The 18,498-nt window shown below is 33.5% G+C and overlaps 1 protein-coding gene across 1 annotated transcript in view; it reads left to right on the plus strand.

Annotated features, from left to right (window-relative positions):
• The window catches only part of Atrnl1 (attractin like 1), a 694,860-nt gene that overhangs the window by 276,937 nt on the left and 399,425 nt on the right, over positions 1-18,498 (plus strand). The window lies entirely within an intron of this gene.

The raw sequence follows: 18,498 nt of genomic DNA on the forward strand, positions 1-18,498 counted from the left end.
TGTAATTCAGACCCTCTCAATGAATCAGAGGCACTATTCTACTCATATGTAAAACCAAAATTTCACTATTTAGAAGGTTTTATTACATTTTGTTATTTAGACTATTTGTATGGATCTGTAATCATAGCCAGAATAAATATAATAGTGGCATAATTTTTAAAAATCAGCAGGAACATTAAATTATTAGTGAATGAAAACTTATAAGTAATTTTCTTAAAGAGCAAAATGCTTTTTTTATTAAATTGATAATAAATCTGGATTTGGACAGGAACCAGCAGCATCTTTTTCTATTTTGCACATTGGATTCAACTTAATATTTTATTCAATAATTTAAGAAAATACATTAAATACTATGTAATAGTAATATGTATACCTGGTATTGTTGATCAATTTAAATTTTATCTCCTTTGTCCATTATATTTCCCTTGCTAAAATATTCTGATGTAAAGGGACTAGTATAGACCACAGGTGAAAAGATTTTCAAAAGTACAAATAAATTCCTGTAAGGTGTAAGGTTTTCAATTAAATCAAATAACCATATGATTTTATGACTTTTTTAAATCTGAAAAGCAATGATCCTTTAACTTGGGTTTAAAAATTTATCATCTTTGATAATGAAACAGTAGTAATTTGATGGCCTTGTTTTTATATAGTTTAAAAATGTAAATCTATTTGTATAGGGGCAAAAACTTCATGGCAATTGTGGGAAACCTATAAAATTATCTCTATAAACTCTTTCTTTGAAAAATCCCTTCCTATATTTCTGTTTTATTAGTCTAGGTTTAATACAGAGAATAATGAGCTAATTTAAAAATATTATTTTATAAATGTGTGTTATATTAAATATGTAAATATAAATATAAAATATAATTGCAAATAAGTGTGGTAATTATATTTAATAATTTCATCAATTTAATTAAATGCAATGAATTTAATTAAATATAAAAATATAAATGCAAAATATTTATAAATTAAAACTTTATATATTTTTTATATGCCTTTGTTTCCTCATCTAGCAAATATACTTGATATTAATTAATATAGGATATCATGAGGATAAATTAATGTGTGAAAAGCACATGCACAGGGCAGTACCAGGCACCTCATCAGTGCCACCTCTGTTCAACAGTGCTGAGACAAGCGTGTGGTATAGAGAACACAGGATAAGGGGCAGCCATGGATCAGACCCAGAACTGGCATGGAATGAGTATTGGGTAGTTGTAACCCAAGAGAAGGACGTTTGAGGGCAACAAGGAACAGTTTGTGCCAGACAAGTACAGAGTCTTGGTAATGTGTGTCACACTTTGGGAAATGCAAAATTCTTTTCTGATCAGCTGTTGTGTCACTGCTCTAGAGGAAGTGGCAAAGATCAGTTTTTAAAAACTATTATATAATATGTTAAGGAGGTTGGACTCTAAACTAAAAGTGATGGGGAAACACTGCGGAAATTTAGGCAAGGGTACAAAGTGTGAGCAGAACTATAGAAACCTTTCAGTTCAGAAAAGAGCAGTTTTTTCAGCTGTGTGAGGAATTACCAGAAGGTCATAAGATTGTAAAGCAAGGAGTACAGATAAGCTTCTGTATTAAATCAGGAGTTAGGTTATTAAGTGTCTTCTTTAAAGTGTTTCTTTGCTTTAAGAAAAAAAAAATAATTGAAGCCATTACATTTTGTGAACTATATTCAAGGATTATAATCAGAGTAATTTTTGTAATATTTATGGAGAATTGACTATTATGTTTATTCCTCCTGTTTGAATTCAGAAAAATGTTTTATTCTATTTCTTAAAAACTATCCTTTTTAGCCGAGCATTTTGGCACATGCCTGTAATCCCTGCAGCTCTGGAGGCTGAGGCAGGAGGACCATGAGTTCAAAGGCACCCTCAGCAATTTAGCGAGGCACTATGCAACTCACAGAGACCCTGTCTCTAAATAAAATATTAAAAAGGGCTGGGGATGTGGCTGAGTCATTAAACACCCTTTACTTCAATCCCTGGTACCCAAACCAAGACTAAACCAAAAAAAAAAAATTATCCTTTTAAAACTATTCATTTTTCCTTCTCCTTCTCCTTCTCCTCCTTCTTCTTTTTTTTTTTCCTTTTTGGTACTGAGGATAGAACCCCTAGTACTTAACCATTGAGCAATATCCCTACCCCTTTTTAATTTCCTTTTTATTTTGAGAAGAGTCTGGCTAATTGCTAAGGGCCTTGCTCATATGCTGAGGCAGGTCTTGAACTTGCAATCCTCCTTAGTCTCCTGAGTTGCTGGGATTACAGGCATGTACCACCACTCCCAGCTATCTTCTTCCATATTTTTGAATTATTACTTTAACATAAATTATACATATTATATCAAAGTAGTGTGTTAATTATATATAGAGAGTTTATGCTAACTTTGAAAATTTAAGCTTCAGTGTGCTTATGTTTATTTTTAAAAAAGAATAAAGAAGAATACAACCTGATGAGATTGTAAGTTGCTTGCCTAAAACCTAACCCAGTTCCCTTTAAGACCTCAATAGTTGACTCACCTCCATTATGTAACAGTGCTTTTCTGTCAGCATTTTGGAGAACTATAATTCAAACAGTGTTGAAAGAACCTTTCTTTTATCTTCAGTTTCTTAGATGAACTTGAAAATTTAAAACATTCTTTCATATTATATTTTCATTTTTGTTTATCTCACATTTTATATGAGAGTTTATTATGTATGGCAGGTTGGCATTTTTCACAAACGTATCAATTTGTCCTTCATAAAATAAAAACTTTTTTCCCTTTTACAATTCTGACATTTTGTGGTAAATATCAAGCTATTAATCTACCACACCATCCAAGCATACTACATATGTATAACTTTTTTTCATCAAATAATAAAATTCAAAATGTTGATCATCATTATTAATTCATGAAAATATAGCATGTTCTACATTCAGCTTTTAGATTTCAGATATGTTTTCGATATAATCTTGCATTTAGGTTCAAATGGAAAAATATATAATTATGAATGTTACTGTAGTTTCAGCTGAGTTTTTAGTCTGTTACCTTATTAATTTGGAGGGGCTTTTTAAACAATTGGAGGAAGTGACAATATTGTAAAATTTTATAGTCTCTTGATTTTTGATTATATGTCTTTGCATAATGCCTGGATGATTTGAATGCAATCATTCCAGAATAGAAAATGTTAACATGCATTCATAATTCCTAAATTTTTTAAACTAATCTTAAAAGCTACTTGTATAAATATGTCATGTTTTTCACGGAAATGATCACAGAGTCAAAATGAAAAGTACATTGTTTTTAATTTAAAGTGGATTTTAAATTTATTTTTAATTATTAATGTTAATTTTTATTCTAACTTGTTATATATTATATGATTCAACTTATATCACACATATAGAGAACAATTTTTCATGTCTCTGGTTTTTAAAACTGATTTTTAAAAATTTATTTTTTATTTTTTTTGTAGAGAATCTTGTTCTAATCATGGTATTGGTCAATACAAATCTTTCTTATTAGATATTTATAGATTTTAGAGTTAGAAATAGTCCATATCCTGAGAATATATCCTCAGGGAAACTACATATTTAGCATGTTGTCGTTGTTATTGATTTGTCCCACTGGTAGTGGGACAAATGTAGTTAGCTAAATAACCATTCTTTTTTTAAAAAAATTATGTCTTTATAGAGTTAAACATTTTTTTCTGTTTTTTAATTAATTTATTTATTCTAGTTTGTTATATATGATATTAGAAAGCATTTCAATTCATAGCACACATACAGCACACATTTTTCATGTCTCTGGTTGTACACAAAGTAGAGTCACACCATTACTGTCTTCATACATATACTTAGGCTATCATTTCACTGTCTTTTCTACCCCTATTCCCCCTCCCCTTCCCATCTTCCCCTTTGCCACATCTAAATTTCCTCCATTTCTCCCATGCTCCCCACCCATCCCCATTATGGGTCACCATCCACATATCAGAGAAAACATTGGGCCTTTGTTTTTTGGGGATTGGCTTACTCTACTTAGCATAATATTCTCCAACTCAATCCATTTACCTGCAAATGCCATGATTTTATTCTCTTTTAATGCTGAGTAATATCCGATTGTATATATATATATACCACATTATTTTTAATTCATTCATCTACTGAAGGCATCTAGGTTGGTTCCACAATTTAGCTATTGTGAGTCATGCTGCTATAAACATTGATGTGGCTGTGTCTCTGCAGTAGGCTGTTTTTAAGTCCTTAGAGTATAAATATAGGAGTGGGATAACTGGGTCAAATGATGGTTCCATTCCAAGTTTTCCAAGGAATCTCCATACTGCTTTCCAGATTGGTTGCACCAATTTCCAATCCCACCAGCAATGTATGAGTGTGCCTTTCCCCCCACATCCTTGCCAACACTTATTTTTGTTTGTATTCTTAATAGCTGCCATTCTGACTGGAGTGAGATGAAATCACAGAGTAGTTTTGATTTGCATTTCTCTAATTGCTAGAGAGATGAACATTTTTTCATAAATTTGTTGATTGTATATCATCTTTTGAGAAGTGTCTATTCAGGTCCTTGACCCATTTATTGATTGGGTTATTTGGTTTTTTTTGTGTGTGTTAAGATTTTTGAGTTCTTTGTATACCCTAGAGATTAGTGCTCTATCTGATGTGCATGTGGTAAAAATATGCTCCCATTCTGTAGGCTCTCTATTCACCTCACTGATTGTTTCTTTGGCCGAGAAGAAGCTTTTTAGCTTGAATCCACCCCATTTATTGATTCTTAATTTTATTTATTGAGCTATAGGAGTCTTGTTAAGGAAGTCATGGCCTAATCCAACATGGTGAAGATTTGGTCCTACTTTTTCTTGATTTATGCATAGGATCTTTGGTCTAATTCCTAGATCCTTGATCCACTTTGAGTTAAGTTTATGGATGGTGAGAGATAAGGTTTTAATTTCATTTTGCTGAATATGCATTTCCAGTTTTCCCAGCACCACTTGTTGAATAGGCTATCTTTTCTTCAATGTTTTTGATGCCTTTGTCTAATATGAGATAACTGTATTTGTGTGGGTTTGTCTCTGTGTCCTCCATTCTGTATTATTGGTCTATGAGTCTCTTTTGGTGCTAATACCATGATATTTTTGTTACTATATCTTTGTAGTATAGTTTAAGGTCTAGTATAGTGATGCCACCAGCTTCACTCTTCTTGCTAAGGATTGTTTTGGCTATTCTGGATCTCTTAAATTTCCAGATGAAGTTCATGAGTGCATTTTCTATTTCTATGAGGAATGTCATTGGGATTCTGATTGGGATTGCATTAAATCTGTATAGTGCTTTTGGTAGTATGGTCAATTTGACAATGTTAATTCTGCCTATCCAAAAACAAGATAGATCTTCCCATTTTCTAAGGTCTTTTAAAATTCTTTCTTTAGCATTCTGTAGTTTTCATTGTAGAGGTCTTTTACCTCTTTCATTATGTTGATTCCCAAATATTTAATTTTTTTTAGGCTATTGTAAATGGTGTAGTTTTCCTAGTTTGTCTTTTAGAGGTTTTCTCACTGATGTTCAGAAATGTCTTTGATTTTTAGGTGTTGATTTTATATCCTACTACTTTGCTGAATTTATTTATTAGTTCTAGAAGTTTTCTGGTGGAACTTGTTGGCTCTTCTAGGTATAGAATCATATTGTCAGCAAATAGTGCTAATTTAATTTCTTCTTTTCCTATGCATATCTCTTTAATTTATTTCATCTCTCTAATTGCTCTGGGTCGACTTTCAAGAGCTATGTTAAATAGAAGTGATAAAAGAGTGCATCCCTGTCGTGTTCCAGTTTTTAGAGGGAATGCTTTCAATTTATTTACATTTAGAATGATGTTGGACTGGGGCTTAGCATAGACCTCTATGATGTTGAGATATGTTCCTCATATCCCTAGTTTTTCTAATGCTTTGAAAAGGGGGTGCTATCTTTTGTCAAATCCCTTTTCTGCATCTATTAAGATGATCATATGATTCTTATCTTTAAGTCTGTTGATGTGATGAATTATATTTATTCATTTCCATATATTGAACCAATCTTGCATCTCTGAGATGAACCCCACTTGATTGTGGTACACTATTTTTTTATATGTTTTTGTATTTGATTTGCCAGAATTTTATTGAGAACTTTTTGTATCTATGTTTATTAATATATTTGTTTCAAGTTTTCTTTGATGTGTCTTTGTCTGGTTTTAGAATCTGGGAGTTGTTGGCCTCATAGAATGAGTTGGGAAGTGCTGCCTCTTTTTCAATTTCCTGAAATAAATTGAAGAGTATTGATATTATTTCTTCTTTAGAGGTCTGGTAGAACTCAGCTGTGTACCCATCCGTTCTGGGCTTTTCTTGGTTGTTAGGCTTCTGATAGCATCTTCTATTTCATCAGTTGAAATTGATCTGTTTAAATTGTGTATATCCTCCTGATTCCATTTGGGCAAATCATATGACTCTAGAAATTTGTCAATGCCTTTGATAGTTTCTATTTATTGAAGTACAAGTTTTCAAAACAATTTCTAATTATCTTCTGTGTTTCTGTAGTGTCTGTTGTGATATTTCCTTTTTTTATCATGTGTGTTAGTAATTTATGTTTTCTCTCTCCTTCTCTTCATTAGCATGGTAAGCGTTTATCAATTTTATTTATTTTTGTCAAGGAACTAACTTTTTGTTCTTTCAGTTTTTTTAGTTGTTTCTTTTGTTTCAATTTCATTGATTTCATCTCTGATTTTAATTACTTCCTGTCTTCTACTGCTTTGGTGTTGATTTGTTCTTCTTTTTCTAGGGCTTTGAGATGTAATGTTAGGTTATTTATTTGTTGACTTTTTCTTCTTTTAAGGAATGACCATTAATGAACTTTCCTCTTAGAACTGCCTTCATAGTGTCCCAGAGATTTTTATATGTTGTATCAGTGTTCTCATTTACCTCTTTTATTTCTCATTCCTTTTTTTATTTAATTGATTTTATTTTTTAAAATACACAACTGAGGAATGCATTACAATTCTTATTATACATATAGAACACAGTTTTTCATATCTTTGTATATAAAGTATGTTCGTGCCAATTCATGTCTTTATACATGTACTTTTTTTTGCATTACAATTCTTATTACACCTATATACCACAATTTTACATATATCTGCTTATAAAGTATGAATTTGTTAATCTTCTTGATGTCTTTTGCAACCCATTCTTCATTCAACAGCATATTATTTAGTCTCCAGGTATTGTTGTAAATTTTATTTTTCATTTTATCATCTATTTTTAATTTTATTCCATTATGATCTAATAGAATCTCAACTTTTTTATATTTGCTAAGAGTTGCTTTGAGACATAATATATGGTCTGTTTTAGAGAAGGATCCATGTGCTGCTGAGAAGAAAGAGTATTTACTTGTTGGTGCATGAAATATTCCATATATGTCAGTTAAGTCTATGTTATTGATTGAATTATTGAGTTTTACAGTTGCTTTTTTCAGCTTTTGTCTGGAAAATCTATCCTGTGTTTAGAGAGGTGTATTAAAGTCACCCAGAATTATCATGTTGTTGTCTATTTAATGGACTCTGGAACTTGAGAAAAGTTTGTTTGATGAACATAGATTCTCCGTTGTTTGGGGAATATATATTTATTATTATTATGTCTTGTTGGTATACGGTTCCCTTGAGCAGTATGAAATGTTCTTTTGTGTCCCTTTTGATTACCTTTAGCTTAACGTCCACTCTATTTGATATGAAGATGGAAACCCATGCTTATTTCTGCAATCCATGTGAGTGGTATGTTTTTTCCCAACTTTTCACCTTTAGTCTGTGTACGTCATTTCCTATGAGATAAATCTCTTGGAGGCAGCATATTGTTGGTTCTTTTTTTAAAATTCAGTCTGACAGTCTATATCTTTTGGTGAGCTTAGGCCATTAGCATTCAGTGTTATTATTGAGACATCACTTGTATTCCCAGCCATTTTTGGTATTTAACTTGACTTGGTTTCTCCTTTGATTAGTTTTTCCTTTAGTGTAATAGTTTCTTCTGCTGTTTTTCATTGTTGTTTTTCATTTCCTCCTCATGGAAAATTTTGCCAATGATGTTCTGTAGTGCAAGCTTTCTAATTTTAAATTCTTTTAAATTTTGTTTATCATGGATTTTTAAAATTTCAATATCAAATCTAAAGATTAATTTTGCTGGATATAAGATTCTTGGTTGGCATCATTTTCTTTTAGAGCTTGATATATGTTGTTCCAGGATCTTCTAGATTTCAGGGTCTGGGTTGAAAAATCAGCATTTATCCTAATTGGTTTCCCCCTATATGTAATCTGTTTCCTTTCTCTTGTGGCTTTTAACATTCTCTCCTCATTCTGTTTGCTAGGCATTTTTATTATAATGTCTTGGTGTGGATCTGTGTGGTTTTGTATACTTGGTGTCCTGTAAGCATCTTGTATTTGGTTTTTCAATTTATTCTTCATGTTTGGAATATTTTCTGATATTATTTCATTGAATAAAGTGTTCATTCCTTTCATTGAGAATTCTGTGCCTTCCTGTATCCCAGTAATTCTTAAATTTGGTCTTTTTATGCTATCCCATATTTCTTGAATGTTCTGCTCATGGTTTCTTACTGTCTTCACTGTGTGATAAATATTCTTTTCAAGATTATTTTGTCTTCATTGTCTGAGGTCCTGTCTTCCAAGTGGTCTAATCTATTGGTGGTGGTTACAATCGAGTTTGTAATTTGGTTTATTGTTTAATTTCAAGGATGACTGTTTTTTTTCCAGAACCTCTATTTCCTTATTGAAATAATATTTTGCTTTCTGTATTTGTTTCTATAGCTCTTTGTCAAAATGATCTTTTGCTTCCTATATTTGCTCTCTTATATCATTCTTTAATTCACAGAACACTTTAATTATGTACATCCTGAACTCCTTCTCTTGTAATTTCTTCTGTTGTGCTGGCCATGAATTCTAACAGTATAGTATCTTCATTTGTTTGGGGCACTTTCTTCTCTTTTTTTTTTTTTATGTTGTTCATGTGTCTTCCCTTCTAGCACTGCATATTTGAGCCATTATAGTGCCCCTGCAGGGTTTCACTACCTCTCATTTGAGGGGAAGATTGGTGTTAACAGATCCCAACACAGAGTATATACATCCTTAAGCCAAATAGTTGCTATTAAGATATTTACAGCTTGGTCAGTTCAGTATTATCTACAATATAAACAGTAAGTTTGCAAAAGGGTTTACAGTTTCTGATGGTGGACAAAGAACCAGTAGTGAGGTGTAGGATGAGATGTTGAGTGGGTAGGAGGTGAGGGTATAGAATTACTGGATCTTAGGAAGAATGAAAGAGAAATCTAAAGAAGATACTTAGTAGCAGGAGAAGAAAGAGGAAGTGATTTGGGGTAGACAAATGTAAAGACAGTAGAATTCATAAAACAAACACACATAAATATTAAGAAAAATAAAAAATGTAAAGGTAAGAGAAAAAATAATATACAACCCAAGTGTAATATTACTATCTAGACATCCCAGTCTTAATTCATGCAAAGTACTTGGTTTCACATATGTTGAAGATGTGAGGGCCGGAGAATAAAGAGGGAGGGGCAAAAATCTCAGAGGAAGAAACAAGGATTGTTATGGTTGGAGATCAGTATCTTTCCTGATTCCCGTCTTGTCCCATAGGAGGGATTGTCTGTTGTTTGCTGGTATCTCCTTCCTCAGGATGGTGAAGTTTACCAGAGTTGGGTGGGTTCATCTTGAGTACAGGGCACCTGGAATTGGGGTATGGCACTCACAGGTCCTGATCGGAACTGCCCCCCAAGTATCTCCTTTGGGTTCTACTCCTGTGATGTGGGCACCTGATCTTATCTCCTTATCTCGCCTGAAGACCTCACAGTTCCTGGTCTCTAAGTTAGTCTCTAAACTGTTTCTCACTCATTCTCTCCCTTTCTACTTCCTAATGGGGACCTTCCTCTCCAGAGGTCTTTTGAGTTGTGCTCTGGGGGCTGCGCACCCACCTTGAAGAGCTGTTTTGTTTTGGGCAGTCACTGTGCCAGGATAGTGGCTGACTGGGGAATTGTCAGTACCTGCCAAGCCTGTATTCCAAACTGGGAGTTGCCCCGACTAAAGATGGTGACGAAATTGACCCAAGATGGAGGCAGCTGCTTTCAGAAATGGGGAATTGAGTCAGGTGGGGGGGATGGGCAATGGCTTTGGGCGATATGTTCAGAGATGTAGCTCTGTGGCATTCAGTACTGTGGCTGTCAACTATCTTCAGAGTCCGTGCCATGTTCTTGGGTTCAGGCAGGCTACTGCACAAAGGGGACTATGGCAGTGGCTGCAGAGTCCCAAGATGGAGGCAACCAGGGGATCCCCACGTTGGTAGATGGGGTTCCATACGGGAGTGGCGGCTGGATTTCCTGTGCGTAGGTAGCGGCTGGTGTCCGGCAAGGGAGTGGTGCCCCGATATCTGTGCAGGTGGGCAGCCAGGAGTCCTGCGTGGGTGCTGATGCTGGTGGACCTGCTCAGACACCTGAGAGTCTATGTGTGCAAGTAGTTGGGAGCCCTGCTCTGATGCTGAGTTCTGGATTCCTGCATTGGAACAGTGGTTGTGATTCCTGTGAAGGGGGTACTCTATGTCTGGAAGAGAAGCATTAGTTTATTACTTGAATCCCAGGTCACAGAGGAACACAGAATGATGCCTTCCTCTAGCCTGCCATCTTGGATCTTTCCTAAAAAACCATTCTTTTAAGGCAATCTCATTTGTTTTTCATAGGCAAAGAAATAATGCTTCAGGTAGTGCCACTTAATTTAAACTAGAAGATTGAAATCTGATCTCATTCACCTTCTGAAAGAAGTTGCTAGAAACAACATAGTTTAGAGTGTTCATTGCTGAGATTAAGAAACTGAGGTACAAAATATATTTTTGATATTTTACTTATAGTATAGCTAGAATTGTAACAAAACAGAAACATATACATGTATATGAAAATGTATGTTTCCCAATGCTTTGAATTCTATAAGAAATATCAGTTTTATTAGGAAAAATCAGTTTACGATCTGAAGTTGGAAAGTAATTTTGAAATTTATTTGAATTATTTATGTAAGAAATTCAGATAAATATAAATTTTTAATGTTTCTCTCAATAGCATCTGTACCTTAGTAACAGCATATGAAACTCTGATAATATTCTTAGTGTTAAGTTTGCTATGGAATTTATTCATTGATTCAGCAAACTTTAAATGTTTTCTCTTAAAAATTTTTTTAGTTGTAAATAGACACAATACATTTATTTTATTTGTTTATATTTATGTGTTGCTGATGATCAAACCCAGTGCCTCACACATGCTAGGCAAGTGCTCTACCACTAAACCACAACCCCAGTTCTAATGAAATGATTTCTATGTACAATGTTCCAAATACTGTTCTAACTGTTGGAATAAGTGCAATAAACAATATGAATTGCCGCAGTCTGGCTGGGCACAATTCAGGAACCACTTGTCAAAAGAAACGAACTTTATTTTTAGAACATACACGCCAAACCACACAGCTCTTCAGGAAAACCTTCAGAGCCCAACTGCCACCACTGGCTTCCCACAGGCCTCTCCACCTCCCCCACTCCTCCTGCTCTTGAGGCCGATTGGCTTGGTCATGTGGGCGGAGCCAAAAAAGTCCCCCAATGAGCAGCTCTGTGGTCTGAAAGGGCGGGGAAACAGCCCAATGAGCATCACCGCAGAGGAGCCAATCAGTCGGCAGCTAGAAGTTTGCTGGGGCTGCTGTGAGCCAATCATCAGCTGGCAGCTGGAAGTTTGCTGGAAGCTGGAAGTTTGCTGACAGCTGGAAGTTTGCTGGCAGCTGGAAGTTTGATGGGGCCCTTTCGGCTGTGGCTCTCAACAATGAATAAATTCACTTTTTTCAAAGAGCCTACATTTTACTGGGAAAAGATAGTTTAATGATCACCCAGTAAAATAATTTCAAGTTACAGTATTAAAGAAAATGTTCACACAATAGTTTAGAGTAAGGAGAAGGACTAGTTTTGATGCATGTTTCTGAGAAGCCTGAGACCTGAGGTGAGACCTGACTTATGAGGAGAAAACCCCGTAAAGACCAGTTCCAACCCCATCTAGAGTGGCCCTCCCTTTGTATGCATTCCTCTTCCCCACAGGCCTCTGGTTTCATTGGAAGGGGTTTGGAGTTAGGGCATGGTATTCTCCATAAAGGAAAATTGAGTACAGACAGATGTATTTTATACACTAAGGAATGATTTCTTGTCCCAACCACTTGCATAATGAAAGATAGGATATTTTTCCTTTCTTTATTTCATTAGCTCTTTTCAAGTTGCAAAACAAGATATAATTCATTATTATCATCATTAATTGTCTGCTCCTTCGACTAAGAACTCTTTTTTCCGTGTCACTTAATCTAAGTACCTGGCATAGAATCCAGAATGAAGTAGATACTTAATAGAATATTTAATGAATGAATAAATTGACATACAATAAGAGAAATCTTAAAAAGTATCTTAGTCTGTTTTTCTTGGTATGACAGAATACCACAGACTTGGTAACATGTAAGGAAAAGGAATCCATTTCTTATAATTCTGGAGGCTGGGAAGTCCAATACCAAACTTCTGACATCTATTAAAGCCCTCCTTGTTGTGTTATAATGTAGTGGAGGATGTAATTAGTGAGTAGGAGGGAGCCTTAGAGCTTAGAAATGTCTTTCTTCTTATAAAGCCATTAATCCTATCATTTGGGCCCCATCTCCATTACCTGTTCTAACTCTAATTAGCACCCAAAGGCTCCATCTCCTAATACTATAAACATGAATTTTAAGGAAAGCATTATCAGCTCAGTTTGAATGTGAAAAACACATTCAAACTATAGCAAAAGGAAATCTGATTGTCTGCTTGGTCTCGCTTGTCAGTTTTTCCAAATTACTCTTGAAATCTGTCTTTCTTTTCTAGAATCAGTCCCGTCTTATTTATTTATTTATTTACTTACTGACTTATTTTTCTAGTACTGAGGATTGAACCCAGATCTGCTTTACCAATGAACCACATCCCCAGTCCTCTCTGTTTTTTATTTTGAGATAGGGTCTTGCTAAGCTTCTTAGGATCTCACTAAGTTGCTGAGGCTGGCCTTGGACTTGCAGTCCTTCTGCTTCACCCTCCTGAGTTGCTGGAATTACATGTGTGCAGTACTACACCCAGCCCAGTCTTGGTTTTAGAGCCTGTGTCACAGTAGACTGTCTGTTTGGCCTTGCTTGGACTGAGACAGGGTTTTCTCTAGATTATCTCCTGTGGAATTTCCTAAAGAGTCAAAAATGAGGACGCATTTTGAAATATTTGCACAATTATTATAGTGTAGACTCTCCTGTTGAATACTCAGTGTGGAGCACTGTTCAGCCTATATGTGCTGAGTCTACATTTACTCATCAGCACTATTCTGTTAATAGATTGGTTCCTTTGAGGTATTCCTGGCTTCAGTTTTTAAAGGCAATTTATATTTCAGTTACCATTTTTAACAGTGACCTCCCCTGTTAATTTTATCCTACCATTTACTTACCCAGAAAGGTAAGATAATATTGTTTGTAACAGAAATTGGTTGAGGTCTTCAGTCTGTTTTTTTAGTGTGCAGATATTATATTGCAACTTAATTTGTGAGAAACTATCGTTTATGACAATTTGGAAACTAGTGTTAACTCAGAGGATTATATAACACCTAGTAGTGGCATCTCAGTTTATAATCTAAAACAAAAGCTTAAATCAAAATAGCATTCATATCTCTCATCAAAACTTTTAAAGTTTTTAAACTATATTGTTACTAGATACAATAATGTAATTAATTCAAGTTTTAGACTGTTTAGTGCTTTACTTCATGTTTATAACTTTTATAGCCTTCCTTGACTAAATATTCTTTGGGCAAATGTAGGAAATCATAGATATTTTCACATGTGTCTATGTTTTGCTTAATTACTTCAAATTGTGATTTTTGCTCTAAAATTCTTAGTTATATGGACCCACAAAAAACAAATATAACATAATGCAATTTTGTAGTACCAGCTTGGAATCATGTGCTTTGCCCATTTAAATTTATTATAATACTGTTGGTTATTCCTACTATTTAGGCATCAGTTAAATGAAATTAATGTTGAATGATTTATATGTTAAAGACTAACAAGTATTTTAGAGTGATAATACTAAGTTAAATTGGCAGTGCACAAAGAAATTGATAGCAAGTCCATAATCTGAATATGTATTGTTTTTTTCCTAAAAATATTTCACTTTCTCTTAAGATTTCCTGGTTATGTTCCTGTACCCATTTATTTGGTTCTTCTTTCCTTTGCCTTTATTTACCCTGAATTCTTAATTTTGATTTTCATGTTGAGTAGTTTCTCTTCAATCTGGGGTATATCCTGAAATGAAGATATGATTGTTTGCTCCTGAAAATTTATGTGGTCTAAATGTTCCAACCCTTTTTAGAATTTTCCAAGGAACCCAGTATTCATCTGGTTTTAAATTGGGCAGAGCTATTTCTCCTTTATTTCTGTATTAAAATTGCCTCATTGGTTCCAGTGAATAGTGTTTGGACTTTTTGGATTTTCCTGTTATTTCCTCTTTTTCTTCCCACACAGACACTGGTATCATGTTACAACTTATGTCTGAGGTTTATGTACACCTTTCTGTGTTTTTGCATTTAAGGGACTAATTAATATGTCAGTTAATTTTTGTTGAAGTTATTGCCTATTTTTTAAAAATATCGCAGTTTGTATTTTTTAAAATATTACACTTGCCGTATCTTTTTAGGTGGGCATTCAGGAATGTTGAAAACTAGGCAAGGAGTATCACTGCCTACCTAGCATGCTGCCCCATGGATTGTATTTTTAAATTTTTCCACTGCTTCAGCTAGTTTTTGTCATATTTGTATTTAGTTTCAATTTAATTATATTTGAATCTGATAATATAACCTAGAAGACTACTATTTTAAGTACTAGTTTACATTGTTTTATTTTTCTTTATATTCTATGGTTCAAAGAAAAGATTTCTTAAAAGCCTTTGTTCCAGAGTATTCTGCTCTGATTCATACAGACTTCACTAGAAGTTCAGTATGTAGTTTGTATTTTCTCCTAGTCTGTATTCTCCATGTTATCCTTTCAGATTAAAATCTCCAACACTTCATTGGAAGTACATCTATTTAATTTTGAAGTTCATATTGCCAGATATCATACTCATATTTCCAACTTCATCTTACTTAACAGACTAAATCGACCAGTACTTTTTTCTTGTGCCATTGCTCTTCCTTTACAATCTCAGCATAATGGTCTCTTGTTTTCCTCCTGGATAATTTTACACATTTTAAACATTTTAGTTCTAATAATGGGATACCCTTGAGCTTACTCTTAGACTTTATTTTTCTGTTGTCTAGCCTATTTTCTAAAAAATACCATACAGTTTCTCCTGTCTTTTAAGAAATATCACCCAATATATTATTTTAAATGACATTTACCTTATTTTTATTTTGACTTCCAAGTACTTAAAATTAATCTTTCCACTGTTCTCCAAACTAGTACTTAATAATTTATTTTAAAATATTTTATAGGTATCTCATATTTAACATATTATAAACATGCTTTTCTTTCTTTATCTATTAAGTCATATGGACCTTCTCTTGTCTTCTGCCTCTTATTAAGTAGAATGTCATCTGCCCAGTTGCTCAGAGCAATCCTAAATATTCCTTCTGAGTCCTCCCTTTCATTCATCTGTCATATCATATTTTTCAGCATGTCTTCTCTCTCTAGACTAGGTCCCTAACTACTTACTCTTTTGTCTCCATGACTACTTCTGTTATGCAAATTATTATCACCTCATATCTAGAAAAATCAAATATCCTCCTGTCTTAGCTCTTCACTTTCCTATACTATCTATGTCTTTCATACCCAGTGTGATTTTCTCTTGATAAATCATGTAACTCCATACCTCAAAAACTTCAGAGGTTCCTATTGCTCTTATAATATGTCTAAAACTATCATGGCCAGGGACTAGGGGATTATTTCCCACTTGCCAATCCATATGTATTTGCACCTACTGTGTCCCCTGAGCTCTTGTGACTTCCCTTTAGTTGTTTAAAATATGTGTAGCCTAAGCATCATCTTTATACTTGGGATGCCTTTGTCAACAGATCTTTGTGGTGGCTTTAAACATATTATTGGGATATGAGCTCATATGTCACCTCTGTAGTCCTGATCTAAATTAGCCACACAATTACTTCATCATATCACTTTGGTTTTTCCTTCAGAACACTTACTACTGTTGAAAATTATGATACTCACTTAACAAGTATACCTGGTTGTTTTCTTTCTCCAGTTATTGGAAAGCAAGCTGCAGGAGAATAGAGACTTTATTTTATTTCTTTGAAATTAATGTTTGGTCTGCTTGATCAGATGAATTCCAAAAGAGATATACATCTTAGGAATTTCTTCGTGTCAAATTCTTTGTGTCAAGACATTGTATTTCTACTTATTTTGACTGTGTTTTTGGTGCTTGTAGGTGTATTATTGTTAAACCTTCTTTTTTTTTAAGCTAGGTATTGACTGAATTTCACTTCATTTTAAATATTTTGTTCTGTGTGTTTGTTGTTATTGTCTTTTTTTAGTTTCTCAAATTTTATTATTTTAATATATGCATTTCACAAACAGAAACCCTCTTAACAGCATGCACAATTCCATAACCAAATGGTTCAACTTTATTAACATTTTTCAACTATTTACACTCTCTTCTATCAACAAAAGAGCACTTCAATACATCTTGACAAGATATACTTACCAACAATCTATTTTGGGTTGATTTTGAAGTTGCCCATCAGTTATGTTTCCTTCTAATCTGGAATAATAATAAAGTAAACAGGACATGGAGATTAAATAGATTAGGCACCATCTTATTTTAGGAACCAAACCCTGAACTAGAGCACTTTCTCCTCATCTCTTCCATAACCTCCAACTAAAATAGCTCAACAGGTGTTACCAGGAAACTAAATAGAAAAGCAAAATGGGGTTACCAGCCTAGGCATAGAACAGATTGCACTTAGTTTTGCACAACTAAATGAAAAATTTCAGCCAGTTAGTTTTTGTAGTCTAATAAGTTATGAATCAATCTGTTAGTTTAGTGGTTCTTAAGTCTTTTATAATACTTTATATTTTAGATAAAATGTTTCGCTGTTCTAGATAGGTTTAGCACTGCAAACAAGAAAACAATTGATCTTCCTCATTTTAGAAAGATATTTAATTTTCATGGTGTTATTTCCTTGCATTGAAATCTGGGACAGATGTAGAGCTCATCTCCTTTGGTTTCAGGGATTAAAGTCCTCCTTTGTCACTTGTTCATTGTCTGAAATTGATTGTTTTATATATTTTCTTTATTTTTTAATTGTTTAAAGCAGGAGAGAAAAGTCATCTCTGTTAGTCTATTTTGACAAAAATAGAAATTCTGTTACATATATAAAAGATTTTCATAAAAGATTATTATAAGAAAATGGCAGTCCCTAGAAGAATAGTCAATACCTTTATTGTTCAGCCTTCAACTATGTGAAAAAACTTATATTGACCACCTCATTTATACATAATATAAAAATGCAATAAAGCATATTATACCTATTATATGCCATAAAAACATTTATAATATATATGTTTTTATGTGCATACATATATATGCACATAAAACATATATATATACACACATATGTGTATATGTATATATATATATATATATATATATATATATATTTTATTGTAGTGGTGCTGTGGATTGAGCCTAGGGCCTTGTGCATGCAAGGCAAGCCCTCTACCAACTGAGCTATACCCCCAGCCCTACCATATATTCTTATACACATTAAATTTCTATTAATTCTATTTTTAATTCTGATTAATTATATATTTTATCCTCACATTCTGTGGTAGTTGCATTTATCATTACCATTACATATGGGGAAACTGAGATATGAGTAGATTACCTAGTTTTCTAAAATATACATGGCTAGTCAGTGAGCTATCTTTCAAAATTAGTTATTGTCTCTCTAGATGTGCCACTGTTGCCTAATACAGTCTATAATACCTCTTCAGGAGAAGCGTCACAGTGTAATTTCTGTAATGTTAATTGAAATCAGGAACAGTTGTAGCTTTTTTGCTTATTTCACCTTTCACAATTATCTTTTGTTAATGTGATTTTATAATTATATGACATATTTTATTCTTTGTTGGTGCGTAGCAAAATATTTGTATGTGAGTATGCCTTTTCCCTGGACAAGGGTATGGAGGGGAAAACATTTTCTCAGTTTCCTGTAATAAAATTGAATTTTTGTTTCATTTCACAAGGAATTTTCAATTGCATTAATTGAAAATGTGATTATTACTAAATGTAGAAACTCATTTGCATATTTTAGTTAAGCATATTTAATCTGTCATAACATTTTACATAGAACTGTTAGCTCACATTCTTAAAATAATTTT

This window comes from Urocitellus parryii, chromosome 5 (assembly GCF_045843805.1).
Source record: "Urocitellus parryii isolate mUroPar1 chromosome 5, mUroPar1.hap1, whole genome shotgun sequence".
Taxonomy (NCBI): Eukaryota; Metazoa; Chordata; class Mammalia; order Rodentia; family Sciuridae; genus Urocitellus; species Urocitellus parryii.